We start from the raw sequence: 15042 nt of genomic DNA, 5'->3' as shown, positions 1-15042 counted from the left end.
GATTCTTACACCATAGAACCTGTTCCTCGAAAAGATAATTGACATGCGGATGCAATGGCATGTGTGGCTTCTCTTGTATCTTTAGAGGACCCTGTGGTTGATCTTAAATTTGTTATTCACAACCTTACTTCTCCAGCTATTGTAGATGATTCCAGCTTGGTGACATGTTGCGACTTCATAGACTCAGATGAATGGTACTCGCATATCGTAAGATACTTGACTGATGGTACCTTTCCTGATTCCGCCAATAGGAACACCGGGGCTAGAGTTCGCAAGTTGTCTGCTAGGTATATCATTCTTTCTAATGTTCTTTACCGAAGGGGTTATAACGGTCTTCTCCTTCGCTGTCTTAACAAATCAAAAATCCCTATTGCTCTTGAAGAGGCGCATTCAGGTGCCTGTGGGGGGCATTTTGGAGGTAAATCCTTGGTTCAAAGATTACTTCGTATGGGATATTATTGGCAAACTATGCAGCAGGATTCTTTTTCATTTGTTAAGAAATGTCATCAATGTCAACAACACAATAATTTGATTCATGCTCCTGCCCAAGAACTCCGTTCTCAGGTAGCTTCTTGGCCTTTCTCTGCATGGGGGTTGGATCTCATTGCTAAAATCTCTCCTCCTTCATCTCAAGGACATATTTTCATTATAACCGCAACAGATTACTTTACAAAGTGGGTAGAAGTTGTTCCTCTTCGCTCTACTACAGCTGAAGTGATTTGTCAATTTCTTCTAGAAAACATTATTTCTCGATTTGGGATACCTTCCACTATAATCTCTGATAATGGGACATCATTTAAGAATAAGGACGTGAAGCAATTCCTCGAGAAATATCATATCAAGCATCGATTTTCTACACCATACTATCCTCAATCAAATGGTCAAGCCGAATCATCCAATAAAATAATCGAACAAATTCTTCGCAAAACCATGAATAAGCATGGTAAGGATTGGAGTACTCAGCTAATCTATGCTCTTTGGGCCTACCGAACGAGTGTACGAATTGCCATAGGAACTACTCCTTATAATCTTGTTTATGGTGCTGATGCTATTATGCCTTTAGAATTAGAGATTCCATCACTTAGAGTTTCTCTCAAAGGTATAGTAGATGATGACTCCTATAGAGAACAAAGACTTCAACAACTTGAGATGCTTGATGAATAGCATATAAATGCTCTTGAGCATATTCAAGCGTATCACAAAACTCTACAACGAAGCTATAATGATAAGGTTATTCAACATTCCTTCTCAGTGGGTGACTTAGTGCTCTATGAGAATCAGCGCAATGTGAATGCCTTACCTGAAGAAAAGGGAAAATTTAGTCCTAATTGGCTTGGACCATATATCATTATTGAAGATTATGGATCAGGTGCTTACAAAATAGCGGATGTAGACGGTACACCTCTTAAAGACCCTATAAACGCTATGCACTTGCGTAGATACTATGCTTAATGCCTCATTCTTTATCATTTATCTATTTCCTTTCTCACTTCTTCAAAATTGGATAATATGTTAAACATATCTCTGTTAGAGCAAGTAGAATTAAATGATGTTTTGTTTAATCTATATTGCTTTGTTCCTGACAAGCATGTGTCTTTACTTTATGGTTTGTCTTGAATTCATTTATGTAAATTACAAAAGATTTACATTTTCATTATGTTGACATATTATACAATGTTTTTATGTGTTAAGTTGAATCATGTCATGTTGTGTTTAAATTCAAATTAAATCACATTGGTTATATGATTCGTAGGCTTAATACATACTTTCTTCCTTATCATCAATATAGTACTTGATCAAATATTTTAATTAAGTCACACATGTATCAATTTAATCATGGAGCATTGAGAAATCAATCACATGGAAATTAAATTCAGAACATACATGTACATCTACCAAATGTATTAACTTTAATCACAATACACATTGTTTAGGCATTAAAGATAACACGTTTGAAACAAAGAAGCATCTATATATATATATATATGTGTGTGTGTGTGTGTGTGTGTGTGTGTGTGTGTGTGTGTGTGTGTGTGTGTGTGTGTGGATCAATATACAAAGGTAGGTCCCTATACACCCAAAATATGACCTACCCTACATCATAAAATCATCTTCTATCCCTAGGGCTGGTGGCCGGAGAGTGACGACTAGATGCTCCCTCCTGATCCGGCCGTGCAGGTGGACCCATAGGCGTATACCATGATATAGATCGTGAATGGCTCCGAGAGGAACTCCTACGATCCCTATCCATAAGGATAGCGCGATACGAGGTAGCCTCGGCCTGAGCTACTGGTAGATCATGTTGTGCTCACTGAAGGTCCTCTGATAGAGCCCGCTCTCTCTCCCTCCATATCTCTACCTGTACTCGAAATGGGGAAAACAAATCATCATGTCGACTCGCGTTCCCTTGAGGTCTATAAGCAACCTGTGAGGAACTAGAGATCTGCGCTGTCGTGGAGATATCTGTCACTGCTTGCTGGATCAAGGAGCGCCACTCCTGCACATTAGCTGTAGTAGTAGAACAGATTTTGTGTTAGTACCATTTTATATCATCAAAACATCAATCAATCAATATAAACCTACTATACCTGGATCTCCCTCACGCCAGTAGGGATCGTGATATGGTAGCATCTGTGACTGGGAACTACTAGGCTCCCCATGCTCAAACGATCTGCGTGCAATAGGTGTAGGTCTCCGTAGCGCCTCGTGTTCCCCCTTTTGGGGAATAATGGGAGGATCTAAGGCTACGGTATCATCCCCTGAATGGTGAGGAGCTGCATCTGATTCCTCCTCATCATCTCTATCCTCCTCCTCCTCGTCATCCCCATCCTCATCTGCATCCTCGTTCTCCTCATCATCATCTCTCTCCTCCTCCTCGTCATCCTTGTCCTCCTCCTCCTCGACACTAGGCTGATCTCCTATAGGCGGATTAGGACCTCCTGCCTCCTCATGACCCTCTCCCTCCTCTAGCTCCTCTGATCTGGATCCCTGATCCTCATCTTGATCTCCATGCCTCCATGGACCTGGATGGCCTGTCGAGTGATCTGGTGGAAAGATAGGCCCTGGGTATGATCTCATAAACCAGGAATGATACCTGCGCTGTGCCCCGGGGTCTGCAGCATAATCAGTGACCACATCCAGGTCGGACCCCTCTATATCTATGATCTCGATATTGTCTATCATCGGTCTCACTACTGCTCTGGGTCTGGGAAGGACTCGTGAGTGTCGAGTGTAGATGGGCACATCGGATGGGACACACTACTCTAGCCCGAACTGCCTCCGTACTCGGTCAAAGTAGAATGGGACTATGATGTGTGGATATCGTCCTCTCAGTAGGCGGTTCCTCTGTAAGCACGCTAACTGTCTCTCCATCCCATCCCATCTGTGCATCCGCAGATATGGTCTCCACACGGTCACCTCGGCTGTCAATCTGTCAACTATCACTCTCCAATACAATAGATCTCCAAATCTCCACTCGCTGGTAAGTGGATAAGCAAATACCCTAGGTCGCTCGCTAGCCATACTCATCGGATAGCCGACAGGCCTGGTGCATGTAAAGTGCTCAAATATCCACACCTGCAGAAGTGTGCATGTCATCAAGCTGCAACCCTGCCTGAAAACATACTCCTCGAGGTCGTGATAGAGATGTGCAAGCATACTCCGACCCCAGGCATATACTCTCCTATGTCTCTCCATAGCCCTGATGCACCACGTGAGACCCCCATGCATGTGTGTACCTCGCCCATTAGGGCAGACAGCTAGTGCAATGATGGCTATCATAAGACGTCTCATGAGGGGCACCTCTCCTGTAGGATGTAAGAGCCAGCTGACCATGATACGACCTCTCGTCTCGCTCGGCATGACTCTCCCTATGCAATATACCTGCTCCCTCTGATGATCCTCTACTGACCGATCGGTCGCATATGTCATGGTAGCTCCTCTGATCGGTAAGCGAAGAATGCGGTACACATCCTCAAGTGTCACCGTCATCTCCCCTACTGGAAGCTGGAACGTGCATGTGTCAGGATCCCATCGCTCCATGAGTGCCATCAGCATCGCGGGATGAAATCGGATGGCTGGCATAAGAATCATAGACCACAAACCTACTATCGACAATGTGTCTCTCTCTGCCTGAGTAAGTCGGGAAATCTGATCATGCAAACTGCAAAGAATCTGCCCCGCCGTGTGCTCTCTCATGTACGGGAGACCCTGCATCACAAAAACATAACTGTAATCAGTACTCAATCATCAAAAATCATTCATGCAAACTGTCGAACATCGTATGCTAACCCTGGCATCTCTCGCCAAGTCCTGATTGGGACCATGGCACCTTGTCAGGGACCATAGCGCCCTGTCAGGGACCATGGCGCCCTGTCAGGGACCATGGCGCCCTGAGGGGACCATGGCGCCCCACAGGGACCATGGCACCCTGAGGGGACCATGGCGCCCCACAAGGACCATGGCACCCTGTGTGGGACCCACGGTCGGGTTCCAGGGCCCGCAAACGATCACAGAAAGTCAAATGCAAAAAATCAAAAGTCAAAGTTTAGTCAACTCACCTTGTCCAGTGGCTCGTCGTCGATCATGGCCTGTCGCATGATCTCAATCCTCGTGGGATGCTCTGGTCGTCATGAAGGCATGATGATGGCTATGTGGGCTCCGCTGCAATGAACAGTATTCAGAATCAACAAAGTGACAAATGCAAATGTCTCTTTCAAGGTATATACTTTCATTCCTTTACCTTTGCTTTCAAAACCCTAATTTTCCTCTATCACTCATTTCATCATAACTTGAGTTTGGGAGATGCGATTTTTGAACCGTTTGTTGCATAGGAATCGTATTTTCGCTCCCCTACTCTTGGGATGTTCCAAAAAGTGCTCTGATGAAGCCTTTTCAGTGAACATCCCTCATCAATACTCTCTTACACAATTTGTCGTAAGTAAACATGTTACCCTATTTCACCTCCCTAATAAGCAAGCCGAAACAGGGGGGGGCATATAGCTACTCACAAATTTCATCACCTTCCTTAGTAAGCATTAGGTGATTTTGTGATCTAATGTGTGTTTTGTAGGGTGCGGTTCCTAACTGTGTACTGCAGATACCGCTGGGGGCTTCGTCCGACAACTTATGGATATATCCTTTTTCAAATGATGTTTACTTTCTGTACTTTAGCTTGCATATGCACGTAGTACTCATATGACCACTAAAGTGGGGGCTAAATGTAACGTCATAAATTGTACGCACTTGCTAAAGCAGTATAATTTAACACCTAGTTTAGCACCCGTCTTGGCGCAATTGCATTTTGCATTACATTTCCCCTTTAGCACCTAATTAATCAAATTAATTAGGTCTAAAGGTTCTATTTCATCATTTTCCACATCATAAAGTCGGGCCCTTTCATTAAAGTGTGCCCCTTTCATTTTATTCCTCCAATACATCACTTAATCAAAAACCCTAATTAGGCCCTATTCTGAGCTTGGGGGCTTGATTTCGGGGGTCAAAACATCTCGAAATCACCTGTAACTTCGGGATTCTCTCTAAAATCATCATATCTGACGGCCCTAAAAATTTGGTGAAAAGTTGTCGGGACCGTGGCGCCCGGAGTGCACACGGTCCCGGACATTTTTCCCAAAATTTTAGGAGCGCGATCCAATCATAAAATAAAGCTTAACCCCAAGAAATTGGCGGGATATTCAATCTCTAGGTCGGCCAAAAGTTGGAATTAAGACCTAGGGTTTCATACATAAGAGCTCTCTTTCTTCATTTGAAGGGATCCGATTTTTGTTTTCAGGGACCTCATATGCAGCGAAAGAGCAGATCTTTGAAGACTTCAACAACTTTCAACATCCCTCTATCAAGCATTTATCAATTCCATTCATCCATTTAAGGCTTGGAAGACATTGAAGAACAATAGGAGATTACCGACTGAAGATTGGCTTGTACCTCTCCCTTGGGGGTTGGGTATGATTTCATGTTGTTTTCATGTCTTTGCATAAGCTTCAATATCTCATTTATTCATGCTTTAGATCACTTTGCATCTTGATTTAGAGCATTTACATTATCATTAACAAGCAATTAGGGTTTACTTTCTAGGTTGCTCTAGTTTGCTTACTTGCATTTTAGATCTTGCACACACACAAGGTCTGCACACACATTACTTTTACAATACAACTTGGCTATTCGTGGAGGTGGAAATCACCGAAGCGGGGGTTTGACTAAGGCAAAACCCTATATAGCCGCCCAAACACCTTTTTCAGATATAAGTGCAGGTTTCGGGACTCGGACGACGCCGCAGGTTGTAGATCCAGGAAAAGCAGGTCGAGAAAGCACCCCACACCAAATTGCAGAGCAAGATACTAGGACAGGGGCGTGGGGCGCCCTGGTCCTGCCAGGACAGGGGCGCTGGGCGCCCTGGTCCCTGGGACAGAGGCGTTGGCCGCCCTAGTCCTCCTGACAGACAGCATTTCCGACAGTTTTCCAGAGTGCAAAACAGCAGTTTCAGGTGCAGTTTCAGGTGCAGAATCAGGACAGTGGCGCCCGCGCCCCCGTTCGAACATTTCCACTCAGATTTTGACTCCGGGTACGCATTTGCATTCTTGTCTTATCTTTTTATTTACAGCTTTCCATTGTTTAAGTTCAATTCTGCAATCTTGTTATTAGTTCATACTTGCATTTTAGGGTTAGGAATTGGACTTGCATAATCTTACCTTTCAATTACAACAAAGGAATAGAAACCCTAATAGGTAGCGCGTGGCTCTCTCTTTCACCAAAAAGAAGTAGCCAATTGTGCGATACCTCTAGGCTCTTTCGTATTCCGTAATGTGTGACAAGAGGTAGGATTAGGACATGTTAACCTAGTCTCGCTTTTTCCCTCACACACCACTATCAAAATATTTGGTCGGTATAAACAGCCTAGTCGGTTACAGAAGGAAAACAGTCACAAAGCCCAGTATACACTGAGCTATCTACCAAGTGTTATTTCATGACTACCGAGCAGTAAAGATAATACACCGAGTTGTTATACATCGAGTGAAACGTGTTACCAGATTCATTGAACCTGGACACACATATGAAAACGTGTTACAAGATCGAGGCACACAGAATCGTTATCACATTGGAAATTGCACATACAAATTTTGTATAATTTTGAGGTCATCTAACCAATGAAATATTTTGCATGGTTATTTATTCAAGAAATCATGTTTGTAAGATCAAAGCAATGAATCAGATCACCGACATAAGAAGTCTATTTATACAGCATGAATTTAGGGTTAGAAAGAGGTGTGAATGTGAGAAATGTGTGTGCATATGTGTATGAAGCAAGACTTATGTCATACATGAGAAATCATAGAGTATTATGACTGTCACAGAGACACAGAGGTCACCGAGAAGGTTATCAGAGAACAGTCGAGGAATAGAGTAAACAGAAGGGTTTACCAAGTTACTTTATGAGTTTCCAAGGTATGATATAGGCAAGGTAATCTTATTTTGAGCACATAGAATCTGCTACAGCATTTGAGATGTAAAGTTACAGATATTTGTAATGATTATATTCTAATATTTTGAAGTTGTAAGAGAAAACCTTTAACAGGGTAAAAGACTCTAACCAAGTCTATAAATTGTAAATCCTTTAACCGGGTGCTACACTTATATAGTGTTGTATAAATCCTTTAGCAAGGTAGATCTAATTGATCTTAATACTCCTAACAGGGTAAGCTATCAAAAATAGCTAAATGTAGCTCTAATCGAGCACTCTTTATTATTGCAGTAGTGAAGTTGTGGGTGCCATCCCCACCGCAGGTTTTCTCTCTAACCAAGAGTTTCTGCGTGACCAAAATATATGTGTTATGGAGTGAATCATGTATGAATGTTATCTGTTGATTATAGTTTTGTTTTATGTTACTGCACTATTCTATTTATGCATAATAGTAAAGATAAGGTTGAGAAAAGGATTTGAAGTACTGATTCACCCCTCCCCTCTCAGTACATTAGCTTTCCATATTGGGCCTAACAATTTTCCAGAGAAGTCTAACAATGTTCTTGATTTAATTCATACTGATTTATGTGGTCTAGCAAGAACTAGAAGTATACAAGGAGATAGGTATTTTATGCTAATCATTGATGACTATTCTAGAATGTGTTGGGTTACTTTTCTCAGGGAGAAATCTGAAGCATTTGGGAAATTCAAACTACTAAAGGTGATGGTAGAAAATGAAACCGGCAAGAAAATCACATGTTTGAGATTAGATCAAGGAGGTGAATTCACATCTAAGGAATTTAATACATTATGTGAAGTAAATGGGATCAAAAGACAGTTATCAGCACCCCGGACACCCCACCAAAATGGAGTTGTGGAAAGGGAAAACAGAACTATCTTGGATGCAGCCAGAAGTATGATATCAGAAACAAATCTACCTCATATATACTGGAGAGAATCGGTCAATATAGTTGTTTATACATTCAACAGAGTTCACATCAGAGGTGAAATCGATAAGACCCCACATGAACTATGGTTTGGTAATACTCCTACTCTAAAATATTTCAGAAAATTTGGAAGTAAATGCTATATTAGAAGAGATGAGTATATTGGAAAATTTGATCCTAGAAATGATGAAGGAATATTTCTTGGTTATTCATCTAAGAGAAAGGCATATAGATGTTTTAACAAGAGATTGCAGAAAATTGTTGAGAGTGCAAATGTGAAGATTGATGAATAGTTTAGAGGAAATTCAAGGTACATAGACTCTGAATCGACAATAATGATAATCACAAATGAACCTACTATGAATACACCAGTATAGAATGGTGATCCAGTGACACCAGCATCATCTGGAGATTCAACAGTCACTGAAGAATAGCAGCAAGTAAAAACACCTTGGTATGTAAGACTGAATCATTCTGAAGATTAGATTATTGGAAACAAATTTCAAGGAGTTATGACTAGAGGAAGATTGGCAAATGAAGAGGTATGTCTTATTTCTCAAATTCAACCTACATCAATTAATGAGGCATGTGAAGATAAATATTGGATTAAAGCTATGGAAGATGAATTGGAACAAATTGAAAGGAATAACACTTGGTCATTAGTTCCCCGGCCTAAAGACAAAAATGTAATTGGAACTAAATGGGTTTTCAGAAATAAACTTAATGAAGATGGTATAGTAATCAAAAACAAAGAAAGATTAGTGTGTAAGGGATATTCACAAAAAGAAGGAATTGATACAATGTAACCTTTGCATCGGTAGCTAGAATTGACGCAGTCAGACTTTTATTGGCTTTTGCAGCACACAAGAACTATAAAGTATATCAAATGGATGTTAAATGTACATTTCTGAATGAAGATCTTGAAGAAGAAGTTTATATTGAACAACCTGATTGATTTTCTTTGACAGATAACAAAGACATGGTTTGCAGGTTAAAGAAAGCTTTATATGGATTGAAACAACCTCCTAGAGCTTGGTATGCTAGATTGGACAAATATCTTTTAAAGCTTGGATACACTAAACGTAATGCTGACAACAATCTATACTACAAAGTGACTAATGATGACATCTTAGTTATTGAAGTTTTTGTTGATGATATAATCTTTGGAGGAGAAGATGGATTGTGTAAAGACTTTTCTAACAAAATGCAGCAAGAATTTGAAATGTCTATGATTGGAATGATAAAATTATTTTTAGGATTGTAGATTTCACAGACTGATAAAGGTATATTCCTATGTCAATCTAAGTACTTGAAAGAATTACTAAAGAAATTTGGCATGAAAAATTGTAAACCAGTAAGCACACCTATGACTACAACTGATAAACTATCTTTGAAGGATGAATCTACACCTGTTAATCCGACTAGATATAAGTCTATGATAAGAGGTTTATTGTATTTGACACAAACAAGACCTAATATTATGAATGCAGTATGTATTTTTTCAAGATTTCAGAGTAATCCTAAAGAAAATCATGAAGCAGCAGTGAAAAGGGTTTTCTGGTACCTACAAAGCACTACAAATCTTGGTTTATGGTATCCTAGAGATGAAAATTTTGATTTATGTGCATACACAGATGCTAATTGGGTAGGAGATGTGGATGACAGAAAAAGCACCACCGGTGGAGCATTTTTTTCTTGGCAGCAGACTAATTTCATGGTTGAGCAAGAAACAGAGTTGTACAAGTCTATCAACAACACAATCAGAATATGTTGCAGTAGCAACTAATTGTACACAGGTATTATGGATCAAGAAAATGTTGAAGGACATAAAGGTAAAATGCAAGGAACCTATAACTATCTATTGTGATAATATGGCAGCAATTGATATATCAAAGAGCCCAGTATTTCACTCTAAGACTAAACATGTTTCTATCAAATTCAATTTTCTAAAGGAGAATGTTGAAGCAAAAGAAGTGAAATCGATTTATGTGAATACTAAAGAGCAGATTGCAGATATTTTTACAAAGCCTTTGCCTAATGAAATAACAGAGAAATATTTTTTCTGGCTTTGATGAGGAAAGCTACTTCTCAGGGGGGGTGGTTGGTATAACAAGTTGGTAGTTTGTACTTGGTTTTGTATTGCTTTGGCATTTGATGTCAAAGGGGGAGATATTGATATGGAAAAACACATTATCTTTTTATTTTGGGAGAGAGTATTCCTAGGGGGAGAGATATTATGTATTTTGATTTCTGGTTAATGATCTCTTTGGGAGATTGTTGGTTTTTGGCATTTTTGTTTTGGCACTTTGATGGTTTTTCCATCTTGTTTTGCCATCAATGCCAAAGGGGGAGATTGTTGGCATTTTGGATATGTTGATATGGTTTTTTCATTGATGTCAACACCTGTCATCACTTGTGAACACTTATCAGCACTTGGAGATCTTTGGTTATGTTCACCAGCAAGTCAGAGACTTATGCACAGTCACCAGTATTTGGTTCACCGGCAGATTATATTGTTCATCGGCACTTGGAATGACTTGGAGACTACTTGGGTATGTCGAAGACATTATTCAATCACTTGGTTTTGGTGATTTGGTTAATTGTTTATTTGGGTTTGTATATTTGTTGTTACCAGAAAATAGGTCCAGGATATGCACCCGTAGGTATATCTATTCCAGATCAGCACAACACATTATGGAGATGATTTATAATTATTTTAAATGCATTGAGCCAACATCATGCATCAGATATTGATTTATTTGTAATTGATTTTATTGTAATATCTTTTAGTGAGCCGACCTATTCAAATTGGTCTTAGGTTATGATATAAATGTAAGATCTCATTTGTGAGATTGATATGTGAATGCGAAAAGGATTGCAATAAGGTATATGCGAAAATAAATAGAGCTATACACGCAAACATCATTTGAAGGTTGAAGGAAGGATTTTGTGAAGGCAATCAAAACTAAACCGGTACTGAATCCAACATATGAATATGCTATTTTGAGCAGTACATTATCATTGGATTTAACCATCCAATTGTAGTCAGTGTGACTCTCATTTTGTGATTGAGCAGTGAGCTCTAGGTAGCTGGCCTTTCTGCATATGCAGGATCCATATTGTGCACACATACTATCTGCAGTAGTATCATTTGATTATTCCACATACAAAATATTTGTGTTATGTGTTGTGGATGTTATTGTCGTTTTGTTTCATGCATTAATATTTACCGGTATTGCAATTAACTGTTAAGACTGTCTACCGGCATAAAGTTTGGTTTACCGGTATTAAGCATTAAGTTTTGGTTAAGTTAATTTTGGCTGAATTTATTGGACAATTGATTCACCCCCCCCTCTCAATTGTCTCTGGGACGTAACAATATGTCTTCTACATTTAAAATAACCTAGCAGACTGACCTATATACCTATTACAAATAATATGCCTTATGTCGATTTACAATACATTTACAAAGGATATTCAATGTCGGCCTCGACAATATTTATAAAATGATTTATTAAGTAAATCCTCCTTGATGTCGGCTTCTAATGAAGTATTGATGTCGGTGCCGGTGTCGGTGCCAGTGTACCCTGAATTCTCCAAAGACGATATCTGTCGCTATATGCCTCCAAGTGTTAGTTTATGACTTCTATCAGATATTGTTGCCATCAATGACAACAAAATGAATCCAATGAGTCTCAATTGCCAACAGATGAAGGCATAAAGAGGTCTAGAAATAAGAATGTAGTCTGTCCAAGAAGTAATGCATATGGCCATAGTATGTCAAGATGTGGAAATATCCATAGATCTACTCCTATGTATAATAAGAAGAGTCTATTTTTTGTCTCAATAAATATAAACTATGCATGTTATAACTGCAATGGACTTGGCCATAGAAGTCATGAATGCAGGAACAAGGAAGTTTTGTCACATGATAGCTGGTATAGCAGCTATGCTCAACATAGAAATGGGTATAGAACACATGAGAGACAAAGGGTTGCATGGAACAAAAGGAGAAATGCCCATGTAGGCTCAAGAGGTCCACCGGTTACAACAACATGACCAGAAGAAGATGGTCTAACCGATTTGACAAGAGGTCCCCCAATCATTTGATTGGCATTAACATTGTTTGCTTCTACAATAATGCTTCTAGTCATGATGTTTAATCCGGTAGAGCAAGGACCAATCGACAGAAGAAGGTAAGACTTTCTCCCAAGACTGCAAATGGGAAGAAGAGTGATGTCAAGCCAGTATGGAGGAACAAGCAAGAAGATGCAACCATGGATCGGAACTATGCACTCAATGAAAATATGATATCTCCTAAGGCATAAAGGAGATGCAGAATATTAGGGGGAGTAACACATTGACAATATTATTCACCCCCTTAGGGAAAAGTACAAATGAAAAAATAGGTTGTTGTTGGTATAAAGGAATAAAATGAGATGACAAGTGTGTGTAGTGGCTACCTTGGCTACACACCTACAGACGAGAGATGGATCACTGCTACATGTGTCAATGGATGAAAAATTCGCAATTGGGATCGGAAGAAAATTGACATAAGAAAATAGGATTTAGAGGAATGTGCTCTGGTAGAGATGATGGACCGAGATAGGAAGTCAGTATGTGCATTATATTACCGGTATGGATACTAACCAGTATTGCAGGTTATGTAAGTCAATAAATTTTGGGATCATTGCAATAACTTCGGTAGCATGGATTGAGGTTTTTATGTCTCAAGTGGTACTGGAAAAGTCTTGAATGATATATGTTGACCCACTAGTTGATCTTGTGTGCATGCATCCTTTTTGGCCTAACCGGTTTGATATATGGAATGATAGTGATATTGTATGGCATTGTGTACAACTAGGATCATGTCATAAGCTGTGGTGAATATAATGGAGCTAAAAGATCATCAGTTGATCACATTTGCACAGCTCAACCGGTATAAGGGGCTACTAAGCTCTGGTTTAGAACCTGACAGGAAATGAGGACCTGAGATCTATGACTCAGGGGGAGTTGACGACCATATCTTTTGATTGTTATCAGACATACTGGACATAGGGGGAGTGCAAGTGTCTATGGTTGTACCTATCTGATTGATACTTTGGTATGTGCTCATCGATCTGGGGTTTTGAGGTATTTCAATGTCTATCCAATATGTACAAATGATAATTGGACCACCAAGAGAGTTGTCTACAAAGAGGGAGAGTTACCAGTACAAGAGAACATACAATTGGTATCGGAGAAGATACAATTGGTATCAGTGTCGCCTTCAACACTTGATATCAGAAAATTGGGGTCAAAATAACTTCTGCATATCAAGGGGAGATGATTCAGTCTGATCGACAAGTAAGTTGTATTCACTGACACATGTTCCTTCAATTGGTTTTAGGATTGTATATGTGATAGGTATGCAGTTTGTATATATATTTGGTTGTTGATAAATTGGTGTCAGTTAGTAGTTGATCTCTCCATCTCAAGTGTTGTGAATTGAGAGGATGCAAAGTATGAAGGTCAAAGGAGGAGAATAATTTGGTAGAGAAAAAGGGAGAGAGAAAAATCTATAAGCTCCCGGTAAAGACAAGGAGGAGAGAAACTCTGTCAGTGCTCCTTGCCTTTGTTGTCAAAGGGGGAGAGAGAATATGTAGTATGTTGGATACTACATGTGTGAGAATCCATAGAACACACAAAGGGGGATAGAGAGAATCCATAGTATGTCAGATACTACATGTGTTGACATCAATGCCAAAGGGGGAGATTGTTGGCATTGTGTTGTCATTGATGTCAACCAGTATAGGATGGAAACTGGTATGGGAGATTTATGAGCACTAGTGTCATTGATGTCCACTAGCATAGTAGGTCACCGGTAAGGAAGAGAGTGTCATCCAGCATTATGATAATTGGAGTCACCGGTACAAAAGTTAGTGTTGACTTGTGTTGAAGACATAAGGACTAGAGACCGGTAAGTGGTAACAACTGACAAGTGAGTAAGTAGAGTGAGCTAGTAAGTGAGCAAGCAGGGTGAGCCGACAAGTGAGCAAACAAAAAGAGCTAATGTAGATGTGCCAATCGGTATGTTGTTGGATGTTTGGTTGTGAAACAACAAGAATCCCACCAGATAAAGATGCAATCACCAAATGATGAGAAGACTCACAGAGAGTGTGCCCAACAGGATCATATGTGCATGTTTGAAGATATGCCTGCTCAAACAGGGAAGCCATATTGGTGCAATGTTGGATGTAGATGACAAGGATCCACCCTCACTGGGAAGTGGAGCTTATCTCCTATTGTGCAGAGAATGCATCATAGTCCTCTGAGATAAGACAAAAGAGTAGAAGGAAGGTGATTAAAGGCTCACACTGCATGAACCAGTGAAATCACTAAGTTGCCTCAGGTGCATGAAATCGGAGATATGCACCAGATCAGCTAGGTAGGCATGTTGAGCTACCGGGACAAAGAAGGAAGAGTAAAGGAGTGATGGGTTTGTCATGTTGACAAACCGGTTGAGATGATCTCTAGGTAGATAAAGATAAAGGCAATGTTAAGCAACTCCAGATAGAGAATACAACCAGAATGCAAATACAGATGGGAACAGTTGAAGATTGATGACAAGGTGTCATC

This window comes from Cryptomeria japonica, chromosome 2 (assembly GCF_030272615.1).
Source record: "Cryptomeria japonica chromosome 2, Sugi_1.0, whole genome shotgun sequence".
Classification (NCBI taxonomy): Eukaryota; Viridiplantae; Streptophyta; class Pinopsida; order Cupressales; family Cupressaceae; genus Cryptomeria; species Cryptomeria japonica.
Note: the sequence above shows the minus strand (reverse complement) of the source record.